Source organism: Artibeus jamaicensis, unplaced genomic scaffold (genome assembly GCF_021234435.1).
Source record: "Artibeus jamaicensis isolate MK-2021 breed Jamaican fruit bat unplaced genomic scaffold, CSHL_Jam_final contig_387, whole genome shotgun sequence".
Taxonomy (NCBI): Eukaryota; Metazoa; Chordata; class Mammalia; order Chiroptera; family Phyllostomidae; genus Artibeus; species Artibeus jamaicensis.
Genome location: NW_026521812.1, coordinates 41,933,447 through 41,956,970, shown reverse-complemented (window position 1 = coordinate 41,956,970; position 23,524 = coordinate 41,933,447).

The following is a 23,524-nucleotide window of genomic DNA, read 5'->3' as shown; positions in this document are numbered from 1 at the left end:
TGAATAAATATACTGAGTCATGGGAAATCCAAACAATTCCCACAGTAAGTAAGGTGTGGCACCTGGATTTGAATCCAAGCAGGCTGCTTGCAGACCCGGAATTCTACCTCATTCTTTGGCTTCTCCCTCCCCCCTTCCCACTTCCCCTCCTTCTCCTCATTTGTTCCCCAGTCTTCCAAACATAGACTTACCCCATGCTCATTGCTTTGAAACCTGCCTTCCTTCAATTAAATGGTATTATGTTCTTTCTAGGTTAATAAAAATAGATACATCCATTTATATATATATATATAACATTTATTTATATATTTATATATACCTCAGCCTATCAGATAGCTGCATATTATTTGACAGTATAGTATAACATAATTTAATAAGTCATTCTCCTTCCAGTGAAGATTTAGATTGTCCTTATTTCCTGGCCACTACCCAACAATGCTGCTGTTAGCATTTCTGTTCACAAATCCTTTCATACTGATAATTTTCTTTCTGGCAAATAGTTTCTAAAAAGTAATACCGCTGTATTTAGGGGCATATGTGATTATTTTAATAGACACTACCAGATTATTTTCCACAGTGGGCTTCACAAAAGTGGTCAGTACTACCAGACATGGGGGCTTTCCCTCCTTCCTCACCGAAGCCCCACGACTGGCCCAGCACTGTGCTGGCGGACACAGCAGACACGGTTGCCGCTCTCCTGTGAGGACCACTTCGGCTCGCAGCGCCCATCATCCCTCTTTCTCCACGCCCCAGGAACGCTGCAACAGAACGCAGTGGAGAGCGCACCAATGAAAACGATCTACAGTTGAAATCATCAGTCTCAGTTCTTTCCCCGGCCCGGCCTTCCGTGCCTCTGCCCACACGGTGCTCCCTCCGCAGGGCCCCTCCCGGGGGTCCCCCGCGTCTCCAGGACCTGCCACTCAGGGGTCGCCCAGGACTGAGCCTCCAAATGAAGGACAATCTACCTTTCTCTCTGTTGATGGAGTTCCTTTCAGACCCCACCAAGGGAACCTCCTTCCAGTGGTGAGAACAGCAACAAATACAGTCCATGGTCCCCTTCCTCCCTCCTACCCTTCTTTCTCCGCCTTCTTTCCTTTCGAATGAAGGAGCATGTTCCAAAGGGTCATTCTTAATACATTCCAGGAATTCAGCTCTCACTGCAATTAAAACAAACTTTCTTCTCATTATATCAGTTTGTGCTGCCTGTTACTGCACTATAAGCTGGTACAGACTGGGCTTTGAAATGGGGTCTCCCATTTCCGGGCTGTCTTCATTATCTCAGAGTTGTCATATTTACCCTGATTCTGGCTAATGGCCTTATTAACTAGTGATAACTAATCTGAGCTGTTCATTTAGCATCTTAGAAAATAAACAGGTTTCACCTGTCCTTTAAAGGCAGCGGTAGATAAGGCCATTTTGCTTTACTTAATTCAGTGGGATGGTGATGGGATGCAGGGAGCTTTTCCCCCATAAAGAACGGCCTATCTAAATAGACATACACATCCCTTCAGACCGGGGTCAGAGGTCCCTGTTTCTCTGAAGACTTTCATGCTTCCACTAGGTCAGTCCTTTGGCCCTCTGTGTTCCTGTCTCACGTGATTTCTTCTTTCAGTTTGGTCCTTTCCACAGAGTGTTAATTACCTTTTGATTTTTTTCCCTTCTCATTAGATTATAGCTACTTGCAGGCAGGGATATTTCTCAATCATCATTGAACCCTAGAATCTAGAATGGGCTTGAGGTACAGTAAATATAACAAATATTTTGTTACTATTCAGGTCTTATTTTATTTTTTAGTAAGATTACAATTTTCTTTCTATTGACTCTTTTATCTCATTGCTGCTTTGAATGGAGATTTCCCCCATTTCCAATGAGTAAATATGTGCTTCTCTGCTTGAATAAAGAAGAAATAATTGATATATGACTATTTCTTATATCTAGACCCCCATCATAATCTTACTAATAATAGTAAATTATTTTAAAACTATGTAGCTTATTTCAGTGTTACTGGAATTCCATAGTTTCAATGAGTTTCGCCAGATAATTCTTATATATTTGGTCAGAGAAACACATCAATAAATGTTTTTTGATTGAATAGTAGATAAATAGAAAGGTGTATGAATACCCATTATCTATCTTAAGTACCCCATGAAGCTGACTTTGAGATTATTACAATGAAGCAAATGTGACTGGACTCTCTTTATATGTTTATTTACCACGTCCCATTAAAGAGTAAAGGGATATGTTAACAAATGAGTGCTCTTACAGTTCAGTGACTGAGCCAGTCAAAGGCAGTTTATCCTTTCAGTGTCCTGGGAACAGGGAGACCCATTAGGTTTGTCCCACCTGAGATGTAACATCCAGGCATCACTGGTCTCCGCAGGGACGTTCACTGGAGACCTGTCAACACTTTTGTTAGTGAGGCGGTTTCTCTTAGCACTGCTGATACGGGGAACTAAGCCTTAAAATAAATGGACTAAGGCTTGAAAAAAATGCTGGAAGTCTTGAAATTTTGACACAGAGTGGCTTTTTTTCTGTTACGCAACACTAGAAAGTAAGCAGGTTTTAATTTCAACACTTGTAACATTTTCAGCACTGTCAACATTTTAATTAGCATCATCTCCTCTCCAGCCTCTGAGAGGCAGTGTTTCTTAGTGGTTAAGACTGAACCTCAAGTCGGACTGCTGGGTTGGAATCCCAGTCTGCTACCTCGGAACGTGCATTTCACCTGGTGTGCTAACTCACACTTCAAAGGATGCCACTCACACTGAACACGACATCAGATCCTGTGTGTAGAGCATTTTAGATCACTTAAACCTCTCAAGTGGAATTCATTAAACAAGCAAATATTATCATTTTGTCTTCCTGGCACCCCTATTAGATGTTACTAATCCCATCTCAAAGATGAAGAAATTATGGCCCGAGAAAGTTAAATGACTAGTTTAAAATTAAACAGGAAGTCAAAGGCAGACTGCTGACTTCCCTTTCTCCAGACTCCCTAGCTGGGGCATTTACTTCCACCTATACTATTTATGAGTACCTCCTCTGCAAGGATATGTGGCCTGTTTTTGCTTATTTATTTAATTTTTTTCTCTCCTGGAAATGACTTTTTTATACCAAGCATGGGATAGGAATTTACAATGACTCATGCCAAAACAAGACCAACCACTGCCATAGGGAAATGCCATATTGAGATTTGGGGGACTGGTTACTGCCCTATTCAACACTTAAACTCTTCTAGATTCGGGTCTCCACCATCATCCCCTAGTTCTACACTTGTTCAATCAATGTGTTATAACTAATTTTAAGTCCCTTGAGGACAGAAATTGTGCCTCATTCATCTTTGAATTCTACCAGGGGCTTACAGTAGTGCTTTACATAGAGTCGATAGTAAATATTATATAAAGAAATAGGAGTTTACTGTCTATGAAAGAATTCACAATTTCATTATTTGCTCCAACTTGTAAGGACAGAATCTTGTTGACTATAGAGTAGGCATTTTTATAATAAGGTAGTATTTAAAGGGCTTGTATAACAATTTCTTTATTCAGATAGCTCATGTCCTGTACTTTTGCATAAAATATTTTCAGCCGAGGTTCTTAAAAGCACAAGACCACTTTTGAGGCTAATACAAAACCCCACTATCATCTTGAATGATGAGCACATTTACATTGCTTCAGCATTAATATTAGAGTGAGGGAGAGAAGCCTGGTGATTTGGGCAAAGGAGGTGTGTACCCTTGCTGAAAAATAAAACTATCTCCTAATTGTTGATGAATGAGTCTTTGAATTCATGCTCCTAACAAAGCCTACTGTCCTAAATTATCAAGGTAGGTGAATCAATTTCATGTCTCAGAATAATAGCTAGGGTTAGAATGACTTCTCATATCATGCATTCCGGTCAACATTTTAATAACTAAAATGAATCTAAATTAAGCTCTGTAAATCTACTGAAGTTACAAGTTTCATATATATGAAACTATATTATAAGAGCTATATTTCTTTCAATAAGGCACTACTGTTGGCTAACGGATTTGTCTCATAAATAAAATCATATGGTCATAAAAGTAATCTTACCTATGGAATTTTTAAAAACTTGTCTTTCTTGATTAAGATTATCATGCATGCATTTAATGCTCAAGTGCATCAGGATATTCTCAATAGTGTTTTGAGTGCATTTATGACTGCAAAGATTTGCACATTTCTTCCTTTTTACAGTCATTGAGCTTTCCATGCAAGCCAGCAGACATCCTCTCCTGGCAGGCCTCAATTCTTGCAATTTCTCTTTAATGTTAAGTCCTACAAGCTGTTGGGAATAAATAATCATGCCTATTTCTTGGCATGAAAATGCCCATTCACTCACCAAATATTCAATTTCACTTCTACCATTAGCAGATTTTCTTTATGAGTAAAAAGGTAGCTTCCATGTCTCAACTTCAGCTGCATCCCAGCTGTGTTTATTAAACAGAGATTTCACATTGTCTGCTCCTTTGTTTTCCGTTTAATCGTTTTCCCCATCTGGCTCCCCCAACCCCCATCCTAGTGAATATAACCATATTTTTACTGACAGTAGGATTTTTTGATATCTTTCCCTGATGATAGCAGTTAACATTCCTTTAAAAGCTTACATTTCACCCCTGTTCCCCTGTTCACATTTCAACTATGTGAAATTGGGTGATTTGAAACAATTTTAGCAGCTTCTCACTCAAATATAATCCCTTACGACTTGTGATGGTTTTGAATTCTTGGCAACCATTTTCTATGCCACTTAGAGTCTCTGTAAAGGAAGGATTGTTAAGAATTACAAGCACAGAGGCAGTGCCTGAAAGAACAAAGAAGACACACTTTATTTCAAGAAAAATAAAATGAAATTTCCCAGCCCCTTGCCCAGGTTCCCCTGCTTCCCCAGGTGGAAATAGAATGGGTAGAGAAAACACATTGAGGAGAAATGCAGTCCAGGAACTTTCCTAGGCTGAGAACGTCTTTTCTTAAAAATGCAAAAATAATAATCTCCAAATTTTTCTGCTACTAGTCACAATGTTTTCAGTTTTATTTTCTTTTAAGCTTGCCCAATTAGGAAAATAAGTAAAATTCACGCTCTCTCTCTCTCTCTCTCTCTCCATATTTCCCCAAAAGTTAAGTTTAGTCACAAGTAATAAAAGAACTTTTATTTATGCAAACATCATAGGTTTGCAGAAATGTATTCCAAAGTATTTAAAAATTATAAGCCAACCTCTTTTTTCAGCATCAAATAATACTTCTTTGAAAGTTCTTAAATAAAAAATAGTCATTTAGTTAAGAAAAGTTACATGAATGACTATTAAAAGTTATGTGAAAAATTTATTCCAAATTTAATCATATAAGTTTTTTTTACATTTTCTAACCACAAAAAATGATAATGGTCCTCAGCATAGTCACTGATTTGAAGTCAGTGACCTGGGCTCAAACCCTAGCTCTGTCACTCAGGTGATGGATTTTGGACAAATTATTCCATTTTTCCTTTCTAAAGGAAAGGAGTCTGCTCGATATTCCTTTCTAAAAATGCAGCTGAAAATAACAGTACTTATGTTATAGGGTTGGTTTAGGGATTGAATTTGTTAGTCCAGGTTAAGATTGTAAAACAACTCCTGGAACATAGTAATCTTCTGTCATTGTAAGGTATTATTTAGTAGTAGTAACAGTCATGGTATCTATCAGGCTGCTGCTGGGTTATGTAGGTAAAGGGTTAATGCATGTATGTGTTGGTTCAGCAAAAAGAAATTTTTATTCTCATCCGAGAAGCATTTGCTGAACATCAACTATGTGTTAAGCACTATAAGACAGAGAGATAGATAACTAATTTATCTAGAAATTCAACCAAATTTTAGGCACCCACAGATTTATTGAATAACAGCAAATTCAGAAATAAAAAAAATGATAAGTATAGCAAATGAAAAAAAACTGTGAAAAAACAACTACCTAAAGAGAGGAATAAACGAAATAAAGATTATGTTCATAATGCTGTCATTGGTTAGCTCAATGATATTAACACAGGCAGCATTCTAATTGGTACTATGAGTGGTGAACTCTTAGGTTCATTTGTTTGACTTTTACATTCTGTGTATAAATGAAATCAGATGTTATTTGCTGTCCTCTGTCTGACTTACTCCACTTAACATAATTCTTTCTAGGTCCATTCATATTGTTTCAAATGGCAAGATTTTATTTCTTATGGTTGAGTAATATTCCATCGTATATATGTAATATATCTTCACCCATTCATTTATCACAGAACATGAAAGTATTTCAATGCAAAAGGCTTTTTCCAAGACACATTAAAACTGTCAAAAATTAATAATAAAGAATTCTCTAGGCAGCCTGGGAAAAATAAAGACAGTAACCTACAAAGACGAACCCATTAGATTATCCGCAGATTTCTCAAGAGTAACCCTATAGGCCAGGAGAGAGTAGAACAATGAGTTCAAAATATTGAAAGAAAGAAACCACCAGCCTCAGTGTTGAGCTCTTTTGAAGAAAGGCAAAAAAGTCAGAGATTGAAGAATGACATACACAGATAAATTATCAGGGAAAATGCACTGGTTTGAACATACTTCTAGACAGAACGCCTGGTTTGAACATACTTCTTGGGTTAAAGTTTAGAATTCTCTCTGAAACATTTCCAAGTTTACTCTCAGCCTTCAGCACCATGCTGTTTGGTAAGAGACCCTCCTCACCTCCCTCATATCCACCTTTCAGGGGAGGGGGCCATGTCCAATCCAGGAAAAGCAGGGGCAGCTGGTAGACTTGTTTATAGGAACTATGTAGAGAAGCCAAAGATGAAGAGGAGAGAAAGCAGATTATGGAGGAGAGAAGCCCTGTGGGACCCCTGCTCAGGTTTCTATTGATTCATTTTTTTTGTACCATATCATTTGTATTTGTTGAGTCTCAGTTTCCTCATTCATAAAATGTTCAGGAAATCTCTACTCAGCATTCATGTTTCTGAACATCCATTTTTAGAAATCTAGTGTTATCACAGGAATTATTGGTTTGCAGTCATAAAGAAAAGGTCTAATTATCTTCTGTTCATTTTTAAAAAGAAGTAACTGTTGAATGCTGGCCTCCCAAAATATTGTCAGAACAATGTCTGCGTAAGGGAAACCTAAACGTATCTCTGGCCGTGTTAGGGTAGCATAACTGCAACAGCGCCCCACCAGCGTCTCAGGAGGGTAAGGGCAAAGCTTGAATTTTTATAGACATGTTGGAGTTTGGTTTAGTGTGGGAGGTGAGGCTTGGTCATAACTGGGTAAGAATCACAATACAGATTTGGTAGAAAGGACTAGGCAAGGATTTTGAGTCAAAGGGCTCAAAGGACAACTTTCCATAGTCTTTCAAAGTTTTCTCACTGCCGTTGTCGCAGAGGCTCTTTAACCAATCTCTCTCCTGTGTGCATGACTTGAACTTCTACTTTACTGAGACAAAGCAACGTGGCATATGTTCCTTGAATTTTTCTTTGTCCATCACAAGTCCTTGGTTTTATATATCCTTTCCTCTTTATTTCCCTTTTAGGGAACAATGCATTATTTCTCTTAAAATTGTATTTATAGCTCAGTCTTATTTCCGTTTACTTCCTCATAGCCACTCATCCATTAATTATCTGCACTTTCTTACATGTTACCCTTCTCATGCCTCACAATTCCTTTCCTTTGGCCTATATAAAATAATATCTACTGGCCTCTTGGGCTTCAAGCCATAGTCTTCTGTTTTTTCTCCTCTTCCTGAGTTTCTATCCCTTGTTTTCTTGACAACTCCTGACAGCCTTGATCAGGCACTTGAAAGAAGAAAAGCTCTGCTCAATTCCAAATCCCTCTGTAGGTATCATCTTCTCACTCTCCAATCCTTTCCTTCTCTGCCAAGATTTTAGAAACTGTAGCTAATGCCGCTTTTCTACACTTTCTCGCTCCCCTTTACTTTCCATTTCACTGTAATCTAGCTGTCTTGGTGAGGTTACGAGTGATTTCCAAAGTGTCAGTTTCAAGGGAAAATTCAAATTCCTTATTTTTGTGGCATTTGACACTGCTAACTACTCCCTCTTCATTAAAAACCATATTTCTTTGGCTTCCGACACGATGCCTTCTTGGTTCTTTTCTGACTTCCGTAACTTCTCTTTTGTGCTCTCTCTAATTGGTTCCTCCTTCTACAGCTGCTCTTTAAAATGTCACCATTATTTGAGGTTTTGTTCTTGGTTCCTCACTTTCATAAAAATATCTGGCCCAATGGGGTGTTTATACCCATCGCCACTTAACCATGGATAATTTCCTACATTGAATTTAAAAATTCCATCATGGCCTTTTCAGCTTCGGATACCCAGTTACCATTTCCACTCGGATCAAATGTACTATTTACAAAATGAATTTGTCTTTTTTAAGTAAGAGCTCTTTCTTCTATGCTTGACTCTATTAATGGAACTATTATCCAGTGTTTCCCCAACTTCCCAGATGATAAGTATCACTGGCAACACTTTAATCAGATAGCAAGGCCTGTTGCCTAGCAGGCCTTTTGGGTTCATTTGTCTGTGCTGGGCAGTTTGGGAGGCACAGATAAGACTGAGCACCCTTATTTGCCATCTCCATCTATTTCATTCTGACCCCACTCATTTGGTCACTAGAATATGTTTATTGTATCTACCAAATATCTCTCAAACCATACCGCTCCTCTCCCCCTTCACTGTTACAACGTTCCTTCTGGCCTCGTGGGTTTCCAGTGCTTCCAGTTTCATGACCGTCCTCTGCTTACAGTAGTCCCCCCTTATCCGTGGCTTTGCTTTCTAAGATTTTAGTTATTTTGGGGTAAACCACAGTCCAAAAATATTAAATGGAAATTTCCAGAAGTAACACATTCATACATTTTAAGTGTTGTGCCCATTTTGAGTAGGGTGATGAGATATTGCACTGTTCTGTTCCTTCCCACCGTGGATGTGAGTCATCTCTTCAGCCAGGGTCTCCATGCTGTGATTACTACCGCCTGTTAGTCACTTAGTAGTGGCCTCGGTTATCAGAGAGAGACCACATTCATACAACTTTTATTACAGTATATTGTAATTGTTTTATTTTATTATTAGTTATTGTTGTTCATCTCTGCTGTACGTAATTTATAAATTGAAGTTTATCTTAGGTATGTGTGCATAGGGAAAAATGTAGTATATATAGGGTCCGGTACCATCTGTGGTTTCAGACATCCACTGGGGATCTTGAAACATGTCCCTGTGGTTGAAGGGTCTCCTGTACTCTGTAAACCTGCATCTTCTATTCTCATTTTACTGAACATCCGTGAGTTCTTTATTAGGTCACGTGCTTTCTCTGTTTCCTCTTTCTTGAAATACAATTCCACATGCTAGCCTTCTTTTACTGTCAAATTCATCATCCTTTGAGACCCAACTAAAGTAAGTTAGAACATGGTTACTTGGAACATGGCAAATGCACAGTGATTTTTTTGAATGACCAAATCCTCATGTATTCCTTTATTTAGTTTCATCCTGGATGTAGCTTTTTATGTTCTTGCCAAGGAAGCAGTGTTTTATTTTAGAAACATCAGTAAACTGTAGCCCACATTTTTAGCTTCAGATAGGTTTGAGCTCAATTTCCATTATTTCTATTTAGTGATTGAAGGATTCAGAGAAAGCTTCTTAAACTTTCTGAGCTGCAGTCCTCTTCTGTAAGGAGAGAGACGATAGTAGTAAGGATTAAATGATATAGTGGAAGCAATGTGTTGAGCCAAGTTCCTGGCACAGTTGGGGCTCCAGAATCTTTGTATAGAGCAATACTTGATAATCCAAATGAGAACTCTTTGAGAACTAAAGAGGGTGCTATTAATAATTTTTCTGGGAACAAAGCAAGACTATCCATGACAAAAGATATGTGGTTACCCTACATATAGGAGGGATTTTCAGGCCACTCTCTCATTGGAAGGGGACAAGGACTAAAGGGTTTGCCATGAATTTGTGTTGGTAGAGCAGTCCCACTATTTCATACTGATATTATATGTTTGAGGTGAGGTTGGGTGGACTAGAGATCCTTTTTGCACCATCATTTCTTGCATGCTACAGATACATAATATGTGTAGTCTTTATAGTTACTGACCCAGGAATCTGCTGTGGCCACGTCTGTTCCTGTTTTCACTTCAGGTATAGACTTGGAGGCCTTGTCCACACTCTCTCTGACTCAGACATTAGTCCTTCCACCCTTGTAGGCTTTCTGTGGCCTTGTAGGCTACAAGACATCCAATGCCAGCTGTCTTGTAGGGCATATCTATTGTTCCTTGGAAAGGGGGCCTCACCTACTCTGCCCTCTGGAATGAGAGATCTGATGAGGCTGCTTCTTCCTCATCTTATTCACCTTAACTAAGCAGGACGAAGTGAAGTCCATATATCTGGCTTCTGAGGTCACCTATCAGCTAGCAGGTAGCCCTTTGGGGCTACTGACAATGCAAGCTAAATCTCAGCAATTTTTCATGCTGTTCAGATGGTATAAATTCATAGTGCTATTCTGGCATTTTCTAAGCACCAAGATCATTCATGCCCTATCCTTCATACTCCAGCTTCACACATGTGCTGGTTCTGTGACTCAACCAATTCATAGGAGGAGAAATTGCCAGTCCTCAATCTAGTCACTCCCAATCTTCCCTTAAGGGGAACTAGTCTTGCAAGGAGGGGGGCATGGAGGGAGGGTGTGTACTTCTTCCTACGTGCCCCTTCTCCACATAGAGCTCTCTACTAGTGTGCTCTTACAGAATCTTGTGCTTCCTGTAACCTACCTGCTTTATCATGATTTATTAGAACTATGTCTTTTTCTTGTCTGTTTCCTTAATAAACTTTAAGCTTCTTGAAGATAAAACCTACTTCTTACTTATCTTTGTATCTCCAGTGTGGCACAGTAAATGGCATATATGGATTCTCAAGAAGTGTTTAGACAGATGACAAGTATTACATGCAAATAACTTCAAAAAGTATTAAGAGTTATGCTCTTGGTCTTATCTCAAATGAGCACTCTGGTAAACTAAGCTTCTATCTTGTAATTACCTCTTAAGACTGTTCGAAGGCCATACCATTAGTATGATGAAAAATCTAATTTGGCTTTAGTCTTCTTTGCTTATTTTTGCCCCAAAACCCCCTTTACACTTGAGTTTTCCTTGATTTATCTTGAGGGAAGTCCAGTTCAGAGCAGACCTACAAAGGAGAGACTCCAGGAAAAAAGCTTCAAGATGGGCAGGGCTCTGGGCTTCTCATCCACTTGAAGGAGAAGACAAGGACACAGTGGCTCTTCTTTTATAACATTATCTATAACTCTAGAGTCTCAAGGGAAGTCATGCACTTTCCAGTGTCATGGCTGACAATAGAAAAATGCCTCAATGCCCTAACGCAATAGGAAATGCATTATGACTTGATATATTGGTTTTAAGTTGGAATGATATTATTTTAATTCAGACATTTCAATTGTCATGCTGTCAGTCATTGCAAGTGACTAGGGCTGGGTGCAAAGCAGGTGTTTCACAAATCCTGAATTACCCTTGCAAGCTTTGTTTATTCTTTTTTTATAGATATGCATGTTTAATATGCTCGTAAATACTACATGCAACTTTATTTTCAGTTTTTCTTTATATTTGCTCATTAAATTTATACTATTTTTCCAGTCACCAACCTAGGTTCTAGACCACCTCAGACAGACTGAGTGCCATCAGAATTTACTCTCAAGGAGCAAATTATTCTGGAGAGAGGGAAGAAAAATAAACAGAAAAAATAGCAAAATTGAACTCAGTGGTGAAAATGTGCTCCTGTTGTTATGGAAGCACAAAGGAGGGTTGAGCTAACTAGCCAACTTGAGGGGACAGCAATGGTGGTAGAGTTATTATGGGGGGCTTGCAGAAGGGGAACACTGAGCTCAGTCTTATAGAATTGATGGGAATTAAGAGACAAAGGTTAGAAATTGGGAGGGCACTTCAGGCAAAGGGACAGCATGAGAAAATATGTAGGATAAGCACAGTGTTGTGTCCTAATGGAATGAGAAACAGCTGAGTGTTGCTAAAGCATCTTGTTCCAGGAGAGGAGGATGAAGAAGAGAGGCTGGAAGAGCAGGGCCAGGCTGGATCATATAAAGACATCAGGATTTGTTCTCTCTGTGTTGGGGAGTTATTGAAGAATTTTGAGTACATTTTCAGAAATGTAATACTGCACCCGAAAGGAGGGGGTGGATTTGATAAAGATTATTTAGATGCAGAGGTAAGGGGGAGAGCTAGTCCCTGTGTGTACAGCCTTGGTTGGATAACTGGGATGACAATGAGAAACACAGTGGTTAAAAGCATTGCCTCTGAAGCCGCGAAGCCTGGGTTCAAATCTCAGCTTTGCCACTACTCTGAGACCTTGACCAGGTAACCTAATTTCTCTGTGCCTCACTTCTGTCATCTGTAAAGTGAGGGTGGTATTATTAATAATTACCTCTTAAGACTGTTGTGAGGATCAAGTGAGTAAATAGGTATAAGTACTTAGAATCGTGCCTGGCACATGGAAAGTACTATAGAACTGTTAACTACTTTCATTATAGGAAAGGAACAAATTTAAAAAGGGAAGAGGCTGAATATCTAAAACTGATTTTAGATATTTTGGTATTGGAAATCCATGTGATGACAAGCAGTAGTTGGTTGATATGTTCATCCAGAGTCCCAGAGGAAGAGGAGCTTGGCTAGAGGTGTATGCATAGCTATTTTTACACTTTAGTATATAAATAAGTCTAATTAAAAACATGATGGAGAAGTCAGCAGAAGGAAGACAATAATAAAGATTAGAGCACAGAGATAAATGAAATGGAAAATAAAAAACAATAGGAAAATCAACAAAATTGAGTTGATTTTTCTGAAAGATCAACAAAACTAATAAATGATTAGCTAGATTTAAAAAGAGAAGACTTGAATAGCTAAAATTAGGAATAAAAGAAAAGACATGACAACTGATGTCACAGAATAAAAGGCTTATAAGAGACTACTAAGAATAATTATATGCCACCAAATTGGCTAATTAAGAGTAAACAGATAAACTCCTCAAATATGCAACCAATCAAGACAATCATTTTTGGAGGTGGGGGAATACTGAGTCATGAAGAAATAAAATCCTGAGCAGACCTAGAACTAGTGAGAAGACTGCAAGTAGAAAAAAACAAGCCAAAAAAGCCTCCCAACAAACCAAAGCCCAGGACCAGGTGGCTTTGCAGGGGAATTCTGCAAACATTTAAAGAAGAATTAACACCAATTTCTCTCAAATTCTTCCAAAGAATAAAACAGGAGGGAACATTCCCAAACTCATTCTATGAAGCCAGCATTACCTGGACACTAAAACCTGATGAAAATAAAACAATAATAATAATACCAACAACAACAAACTAATATCCTTGCTGAATACTAATGTAAAAATCCTAAACAATATACTAGCAACCCAAATTCAGCAGCATATTATAAAGATTATTATATACCATGACCAAATGGGATGGAAAGATGATTCAGCATGAAAATCAATGTGATAGCCACATGAAGAAAATGAAGGACAAAAGTCACATGATCATCTCAATCAAGGCAGAAAAAGCATTTGACAAAATTCAACATCCTTTCTTGATAAAAATGACCAACAAATTAGGAATAGAAGAAAACTATAAAGACCAATATAATAAAGGCCATATATGAAAAGCCTACAGCCATCATATTCAATAAGGAAATATTAAAAGCTTTTCCTCTAAGATTAGGAACACGACAAGGATGTCTATTTTCACCACTACTAGTCAACATAGTATTTGAAGTTCTAGCCAAAGAAATTAGACAAGAAAGGGAAATACAGGGCATATAAATTTTAGAAAAAGAAGTAAAATTGTCTCTGTCCACAGACATTAACTTTTATATGCAGAAAACCATAAGGATTACACTAAAAAGCTGTTAAAACTAATTGATGAACTCAGCAAAGTTTGCAGGATACAAAGCCAACATTCAAAATTGAATTGTTTCTATACACTAACAATGACAATCTGAAAAAGAAGTTAAGAAAACAGTCATATTTACTAAGGCATTAAAAAAGATAGAGCACTTAGGAATAAACTTAATCAACTAGACAAAAGACTTATACATTGAAAACTATAAAATATTGCTAGGTAAAAGAAATAAAAGAAATTTTAAATGGAAAGACATCCTGTGTTTGTGGATTGAAAGATTAATACTGTTTAAACATGCATGGTAGCCAAAATGATCCACATATTCAATGCAATCCTTATCAATATCCTAAAGGCATTTTTTACATAAATAGGAAAAACAATTTCTAAATTTACAGGGCTCAAAGAACCCTGAATAACCAAAACAGCTTTACTACATTGGATTTGGCAGTATTTTCTTGCATATGACACCAAAAGAACAGGCAAGAAAAAGAAAATGGACAAATGGGACTGCATCAAACATAACTTTTGCTTGTCAAAGGAAATAATCAGTAGAGTAAAAAGGCAACCTATGGAATGAGAGAAAATATTGGCAAGTCATTCATATATCCAATAAAAAATTAATGTCTACAATATTGTAAAGAACTTCTACAACTCAGCAGCAAAAACAGAAAAACCCAAAAATGGACGAAGGACTTGAATAGACATTTCTCTGAAGAAAATATAAAAATGGCCAATAATCACACTCAAAGATGTTCAACATCACTCATCATTAAGGAAATGTAAACCAAAACCACAAGATATCACCTCATCATTAGGATGGCTGCTATCAAAAGAAAAGAAAATAACAAGTGTTGGAGAAGATGCAGAGAACTTGGGATACTTGTGTACTCTTACTGGGAATATAAACTGGTACAGCCACTATGAAAAACAGTGTGGAAGTTTCTAAAAAGTTAAAAATAGAATTACCATATGATCCAGCAATCTTACTTATATGTATATATCCAAAAGAACTCAAAGTAAAATCTCAGAGAAATATTCGCATGCCTATGTTCATTGCACTATTACTCAGAATAGCCAAGAGGTTGAAGCAACCTAAATGTCTATCTTTGGATGAATGGATAAAGAAAACATGGTATAGCTCTGACTGATGTAGCTCAGTGGATTGAGTACGGGCCTGTGAACCAAAGTATTGCTGGTTCGATTCCCAGTCAGGGCACATGCCTTGGTTGCAGGCCAGGTGCCCAGTGGGGGGCATGTGGGAGGCAACCACACATTGGTGTTTCCCTTCCTCTCTTTTTCCTTTCTTTCCTCTCCCTCTAAAAATAAATAAATAAAATAAAATAAAATAAATATGGTATATACATACTATAGAATAGTGTAAAATATTTTAAAAAATTCTGTCACATACTATAACATGAATGTACCTCAAGGACATTGTGCTAAGCAAAATAAGCCTGTCACAAAAGAACCAACACTGCATGGTTCCACCCACATAATAATCTAAAGTAGCAAAAATCATAGAAACAGGAAATAGAAAGGTGCTTATCAAGGGCTGGGGGAGAAGAAATTAGTGATTAGTGAGTATGGAGATTTATTGCTGCCAGATGAAAAAGTTCTAGAACTCTGTTGCACAACAATATAAATATACTTACATTAAAGTGTAGACTTGCAAATGGTTAAGAAGGAAAATTTAATGTTTCATATTTTTAACCACAATAAAGTTAAGAAAAACAACACAGAATATAAGGGTGAGTAGAATTTCTTAGGAAACACATGGGAAAGGAGAGTAGGCCAAGGATGGAATAGAGATTCCTGGGAGATTCCGTAACATCCTTCGGGGATGTGTTGGGAATGGGCGGACACCATACATAGTTGTTAGGAAAGCCTGCTTCTCACCTCCTGCTATAAATGTTCTGTTTCTTTCTAAAAGAGTTAGGGATCCCAACAGTGGATCATTTCTAAACCTGAATCTTATTACTGGAAGGATTTCAGTGAGAGTAATCAGTGGATAACATACATGCAATGTTAAAATAAGTGATATGTAGAGCTCAAGAAATGTTACTGATGGGCCAGTCAAGGAATGGGAAATACGGCTCTGGAAACTGAAGACGCAAAAGGTCAGCGAAGACGAGAGTGGGGGGTGCAGCCACGCTAGGAGATGTCTGCTGGCTGTGGGGTGTGGTCATAACAATAAGCAAAGTTAGGAGAATCTGAACGACCACTGAAATCAGTAGGGAAACTCAGGTTAGCAACACAATACTACGGTAATAGGTTTTCTAAACCAAGCTGGCACAAGGCAAAATGCTTAAAACCTCAGTTGTGGCGGAAAATTTCTTATGTTTGGCAGGAATTCCTATGACCTTCGCTTCCTGGAATATGCAGTGCCTTGAACTACCTGCAGGCATTCTGAAGAAAGGAAGCCACCATTGATAAGATGTCACAGGCAAATTACAAATAGGGTGACCAGAGAGAGAGAGAGATGACAGACTGGAGAAGGTAGCACTTAAGCTGGGTTTAGCAACACACAAGTGAGCCGACTGGGGCTGTATGTGCTCCTTCTCCCCGCAGCCCAAACCTCCAGGGGCCCAGCGCAATGATGTGGTAACCCTGCAGCTTCATGAAGGATTCTGAACAATAGGACTGGAGGAGAAAACACAAACTTCTTTTAATAAACCAGGCCTTGCTCTGTGGGCCATCAGTTTACCTCCTTTGTAGGCACTAACTTCTGCAGCACACTGTAAGTTAAACCTTCAATTCACATACTATAGATAGCAGGGAATGGAGCCGGAGACCCAGGCCCTAAATAAAAGAGAGCAGATTCTAAGTAACACCAATGGCTCTGTATGTATTTCACATACTTCCTGCAGCAGCTGAGGGCTTAATGTTTTAGCATTTGGTATATAAATAGTATCTCTGTGGGACAGCTTTAAACTAAAAGGAACTCTTCTCCCTCCCCCAAAATTCTATTTTTGGCCAAAGAACTCCATCTCTCCCTTCCCCTTCTCTCTCTCCCCCCTGCACATGCACACACACACACTCACTCACAAGTGCAGTTGCTTAAAAGTTAAGCTACAGTCCCTTTCGAGGGGAAAGTCAGCCACCTGAAGCTGGCAGAAGTGGAAGAAAGTGTTGCTTCAGATCACCCGTGTCTCCACTGGGCCGTATGTTCCTGACGACATTTTTATCTTGAGTCTGCTTTCCCAATAGAAATGTCTTTTTCTTTTTCTTTCTTTCTCATCTCTGAAAAACCTATAGTGATCCTTCATCTACCTCTTTAGACTCTTGAACGAGCATTTACTTGAAACCATTTTTGAAATGTTTTCAAATGACAGCATGTCACCTGGGCCATTCAGGCCTTCATGCATTAGTATCACAACTCTTTGCAAATAAACAAAGCTTTGAGATCCTAGGGGGGGAAAATGCAGCTTACACAGCACTTAGGAGTGCTCAAAGGGCCTCTGTTCCCTCTCCATACTAATGTGGTTTCACAAGGAGACCAAGATTATTTTATTGCCCCAGGATGCCAGGAAATTTTCATTTGGCTCCCTCAGATCTTTGGGATAAAAGTGGGACAGTAAGGAAAAGAATTCCCTTTGCTGTCTTAGATTTCTGTTCTCCAGGAAAATATGTTATGTTTTCTAAGATCAGATACTCTGTCATTTATTTTTAGCTTCAGGAACTGTATTATTTTACATTCCCCTATCCCCGTTTTTTTTTTTCAGAGGAACATCTCCCCCTCTGCTCCTTCCTGTTTTGGATCCTTTCATGGGATTCCACTTTTGGCTAAAATACAGGTAGTGTCTTTCATACATCATATTCTTATTGACTGATGCAGAAATGAAGAACACAAGTATTTCCTAAGTAGAAATTATAATCATAATTAAAAACTAAATCATAAGTACATTTTGCAGTATACCTTGGAACAGTTCCTACTGTCAAAATATGGTCAAATGTATCCATTTGATAGTCTATGAGAAAGTGCCTCTCTGACCACCGGTTATAACATTGTGCTCCTCCTGATCTCTCACCTTCACTCTGCTTAACTTTTCTTCATAACAATCAACATGTAACATTGTATTTGTTTACTTATTGTCTCTCTGTCTTCACTAGAATGGACCCTCCATACGTGAAAGGGTTGGGTTTTATCTCTGCTGTGCTTCTGGTGCTCAAGAACTACATAATGAATAAATGAACGACTGCAGGTTAGGGAGGAGTAGCTTATTGTGTATTTAAAAAAATGGAATGTTGACTTTGAACTTTAAATCAATTTTAAAAACTCTATTATCCCATTTCTTAAGTACTCATCTTACATAATTCTGGCTCAACTTTGCAATATATTTTCATAAATTCCACAGCAATAAGAAGGAATAAAAAACCTGAAACCTCACTTTTATTACTGAAGTGAGAAATAGTAATCTCTTCCCCCCTCCTCCCTCCCTCTCTCTTTCCACCCTCTATCCCCTTCGTACGAGTAGGAAGCTCTAGTGTTCAGTTTCTCACATATAGGAACTTGGTTCTCTGTACTTTTTACATCCTGGCATCAGGCACTTAGCTTTGTTTCCCTGCAATTCTGCAACAGCATCTGGGCTTGCAAAGTATATCAGCATTCGACAAAACCAGAGTCCAAAGCTATCTGCCATTTGTGAAATTAAAAATGTTATAAAAATTTTCAAAATGGGAAATAAAGATGCAATAATGTTGCCTTGTTAAATTCATTTGGGAAGCAAATGGGCGTACAAATAATAAATCAAGAAAATTAACACAGATATATTTTTCACACACATTTTCCTCCGGAGTTATCAGGTATTCCTTCTCCTCTTTAACTCTGCTCTCCAAATGCCCAAGTAAAAAATTGCGCACTGAATAAACATGTTCTATAGGGGATATGTATAATAAATCTTATTGGAAAGGAAATTTCTGCTAACCTGATTTCCTCCCAGATTGCTTTCAAAGATTTTCTCCAAATGCTTTTGACCATAAATTTAATAAATTGCTTTTTTGATTTTGAAAATTTGTTCCCCAAATATTTGAACTTTATTGGTTCTCCATCATATGCTGGGCAGCTCCATTTGTACTGTTTAATTTGATGCTCACAATTAACTTGCAGAGTAGATGCCACTTACCAAATGAGAGGTTTTAAAGTTCGGGGAGGTTAAGATGCACATGCAGAGTGTCAGAGCCACACAGAGAGCAGGGCAGGGAAGCAGAGCTCCGACTCACTTTGACTCTAAATCCCATGTCTCTGCCCTTCTCTATTTTTTTTTTCTTCCTTGTTTTTTTTTTTTTTTTAAATTTTATTTAGTTACTTTTCAAGTACATTTTTTTTCTCTTCCCCCCCCCCCCAGCCCGGTCTCCCCCCGCCCTCCCATTCCCCCCCCCAGTCCTCATCTCTGTGTCTTTCATACTTGTTCCTCAAAATCCCTCCCCCTTTTTCCCCTTAAGTTCCCTTCCCTCTCCCCTCTGGTCGCTGCCCACTTGTTCTCTATTTCAGCGTCTTTGTTTTTATTCTGTTTGCTTGTTTGTTTTATTCTTTAGCTTCCTGTCAAAGGTACCTTCCATCCGACTTCCTATGTAGTCACATATTTATTTCTCCTCCCGGTGGGGGGAGGAGAGCCTCCACAAGACTAAAAACACGGGTTAGTTAAAAGAGCACTGGGTGAGGAGGCAGCATCCTTCAGGGCTTGGTTTTCCTACCTGTAGAATAGACCAGGAGGGCTTTAAGGTTTCCTTCAGTCCTGAAATCTATGCTAATAAAATGGTCCTAATTGGAATCAATAAGAATAAAATAATTTACAAGTAAAAGTGGTTCAGGGTTAGGAGCTATATTCCAAGCCCTTCCATGATTCAAAAAGAAAGAATATATAAAAGCATTAAATTAAAAAAAAAAGTGTTCATATCTAGTACAGTTATAAATTTAAATCTGGATGAGTTTTTTTATTTATTTTTATTTTTAATTTTATTTAGTTATTTTTCAAGTACAGTTTTCTGTCTATTTCTCCCATTCCAGCCCACCCCGCCCCCATGCACCCCCTCTCCCTCCCATTTCCATCCCCCTTAGTTCTTGTCCCTGCGTCCGTTATACTAGTTCCTCTAAATCCCTCCCATTTTCCCCCTTAACTTCCCTTCCCTCTCCCCTCTGGTCACTGTCCCCTTGCTCTCTATTTCAGTGTCTTTGTTTTTATTTTGCTTGCTTGTCTGTTTTGTTGTTTAGCTTCCTGTTAAAGGTGAGATCATATGGTATTTGTCTTTCAGCACCTGGTTTATGCTTTCCAGTCCCATCCATGTTGTTGGGATAGTAGTTCCCAACAACAAGGATAGTAGTTCCCAACAAGGATAGTAGTTCCTTCTTTCTCTCTGCTGCATAGAATTCCATTGTGTATATGTACCACAATTTTTAATCCATTCATTTACTGATGGGCACCTAGGTTGCTTCCAACTCTTGGCTATTGTAAATTGTGCTGCTATGAACATTGTGCTGCATAGGTTCTTTGAAATTGATGTTTTGGGGTTCTTAGGATATAATCCTAGCAGTGAAATTACTGGGTCAAAAGGCAGGCCGATTTTTATTTTTCTGAGAAAATTCCATACTGTTTTCCATAATGGTTGTACCAGTCTGCAATCCTACCAACAGTGAACTAAGGTCCCCTTTTCCCCACAACCCCTCCAACATTTGTTGTTGGTTGCTTTGTTTATGATAGCCATCCTGACTGGTGTAAAGTGGTATCTCATTGTGGTTTTAATTTGCATCTCTCTGATAGCTAACGATATCGAGCGTCTCTTCATGTGTCTCCGCATATTCTGTATGTCCTCCTTGGAGAAGTGTCTGTTCAAGTCTTTTTCCCATTTTTTAATTGGGTTAGTTGTCTTAGAGTGGAGTCATGTAAGTTCTTTGTATAAGTTTTTTTAATTTCATTCATCTGAAGTCAGGCCAGTTACCACTGCAAATTACTATTTAAACATCTGACCGGAAGCTCCTGATTTTTACTGTTTGCTAAAAGGCACAAAGTCATTCCAGGGCCAGGCTTTAGAAAAGGCAGCAACCACTGTTGATTACGTGAAGGGATCCATGGCAGGGCGCATGACCAGGACCTCCCCAACTGGAGCCCCTCCCTGGGCCCGGCAGCGCTGCATGGGAGTCCACACAGCCACCGCCTGCCTGGCTGCCATGTTGTTTTCCGAGGTTTAACAACCACCCACCCTGCCCCCCAAATCCTGACACTTTAAAACTGGTAAAGAGGGCACTGTGTCTTATTCAAAGTGAAAAGGCCTGTTCCAAAGCCTCCCTGATGATTAATCTATGGTAAAATGTGGGCTTAATACCGGAGTCCCTTTTTCATTTTGAGGTTAATGTTCCCTGATCTGAAGTTCTGCTTTTCTCTTTGAATGGTCAATTGTCTTTTCATGCTCGATTGCCCTGTTCTGTAAGTCAATTTGGTGCTTTCTTTTAGTCATGGTCATACACATTAGCATGTTTTCCACTAAATATATACATAGTTGTTACAGCTTTCTTAAAGTACTAACAATCTCTTAAAACACTCGCACCCCAATGTACAAACATCTAATGGCATTATATCAAGCTAAGTTTTTTTTTAAAGTTGAAACACATTTTGAGTACATTTTTTTTGAGAATGCCACTATTTTTTTCTAGTGAAACTTTCATTTTTGAGGGAATGGTGGAAAAAAATCTCAGCAGACTTTTGCTATGAACATAGCTCTAAAAAGACAATGTGCAGTACAGGAATGAGAAAAACAGGAGAACTGTTTTATCTGCCAGATACACAAATTAGTATCTGGATTTGCCAAGATAGCACTGACGTTGTGAAATCTGACATTCAGAATTGCTAAGATCTCAATTCAGTCCTCAAATGTTGTTTAAAGATGGTCCTCACTTTCAAAGAACGTCTAACCAAGTTGTATCTTTCATCCAGAAATTCTACTATCTAAACATTTCAGAGACTTTGAAATGGAGATTGTCTCCATAAAGAAATATTTTTTTTAGTGGTGAGGCCAAAATCTTAGGGAAAAATGTCTCTTCAAATCTTTATCAAAGTGAATAAAACTTCAAATCAAAATTCCCCATGCATTTGATGTTAAAGCCCATTCATACTTTGCCTATATGTTTTAATGAAATGATCTTAAGTCAGGATGCAGCTTTTATCTCATAATTTGTTTGAAGAATCAAGTCCAAAAAGAAAGTCAGAGAGTTTCATTGAACAGGTGACCAAATTCTATCTGAAACAAACAATCCCATCTACTGAATGGAGTCTGCATTTTCTAATGTGATTGATAACGGAAAACTACATGTGAGAAATACAATAGTGGGCAGGTTAAATATTTTAATAATAGCTTCATTTTAAAATGACAATGAAGGAAGTCGTTTACACAAATGCCCCCGCATGTGCATATGCACACTCACAGACACACACAGGCACACACACCCCTTCCACCCCTGCCAGATTTACCGATGGTCTGGAGGGTAAGGTTTTCATCAGGTTATGGAATTGAGCCTAATCTTACTTTCTTATGTTAAGCATTTGTTCTGACATATTTTTTCTTCCAACATTTTTTTATTCCATTTTTATAGGACAGCTTTGACTCTGTACTAAACCATGCCACTAACACGTTACTTAATCTAACTGGCACATTGTAAAATTTTACACATGCGCTCATCCAGATAATTACACAATTAATTTTCACTTAGTTCAGCTGAAACGGGGATAATGAAATTTCCACTGGTGTATGGTTACGTCCAGGGGCCAAGGGTCAGTTTCCTGTTTGGATAAGGGTGAGTTTAAAGAGGATTTCTGACAGTCCCCTTACTTCAACTGGTTCTAAAAACACTGCAATGGAATTTCAATTTACAGCTCAGTTCAATGAAAGCAGCAGATGTTGGGAGTGTGCCACCGCCGCGTGAGAGCCTCCATCCACACAGGTGCGTGAAGGAAACCGGCGGCTCTGGCTTTAAAGACATGTCTTTCTTACCTTCCATTCTGAAGTGAAAAAGTGGCTGACAGACGCTTGGAATTCGTTTTCCCCTCAAGATTTAGACATCTGCTGAGCTGCGCTATGAAAGGGAAGGTTTCAGTTTCTACTGCCCTTAATTCTAAAGGAACATAGTAGAATCCCAGTGACTAAATTGTCCTTGAATTTAGAGGATACCTGAAATCATAGTCTTGTAAAATTTCTCCACAGAACAAAAATAGGCCAGCATCTAGGTTTTCCTGGTAGTAAAGGTAAAGAAATTTTACTCGGAAAGAAAGTATAAGTCTTAATCTTTTCTTGCAAGTTTGCTGGTTTTGTTGTAATTTCAGGGTTTTAAATGTCTAACCCTTAGCACTACTTGGGTATTTTTAAATTTATTTACCTTTAGAAGGGAAGGTAAGGAGAGAGGGAGAGAAATATCAATGTATGGTTGCCTTTCATGTGTCCTCTGCTAGGAACTGGCCTGCAACCCAGGCATGTGCCCTGACTGGGAATCGAACTGTGATCTTTTGGTTCACAGGCCTGTGCTCAATCCACTGAGCTATACCAGCCAGGGCTACTTGGGTATTTTATAAACAGCAGCCTCACAGAATATTATGGATATCT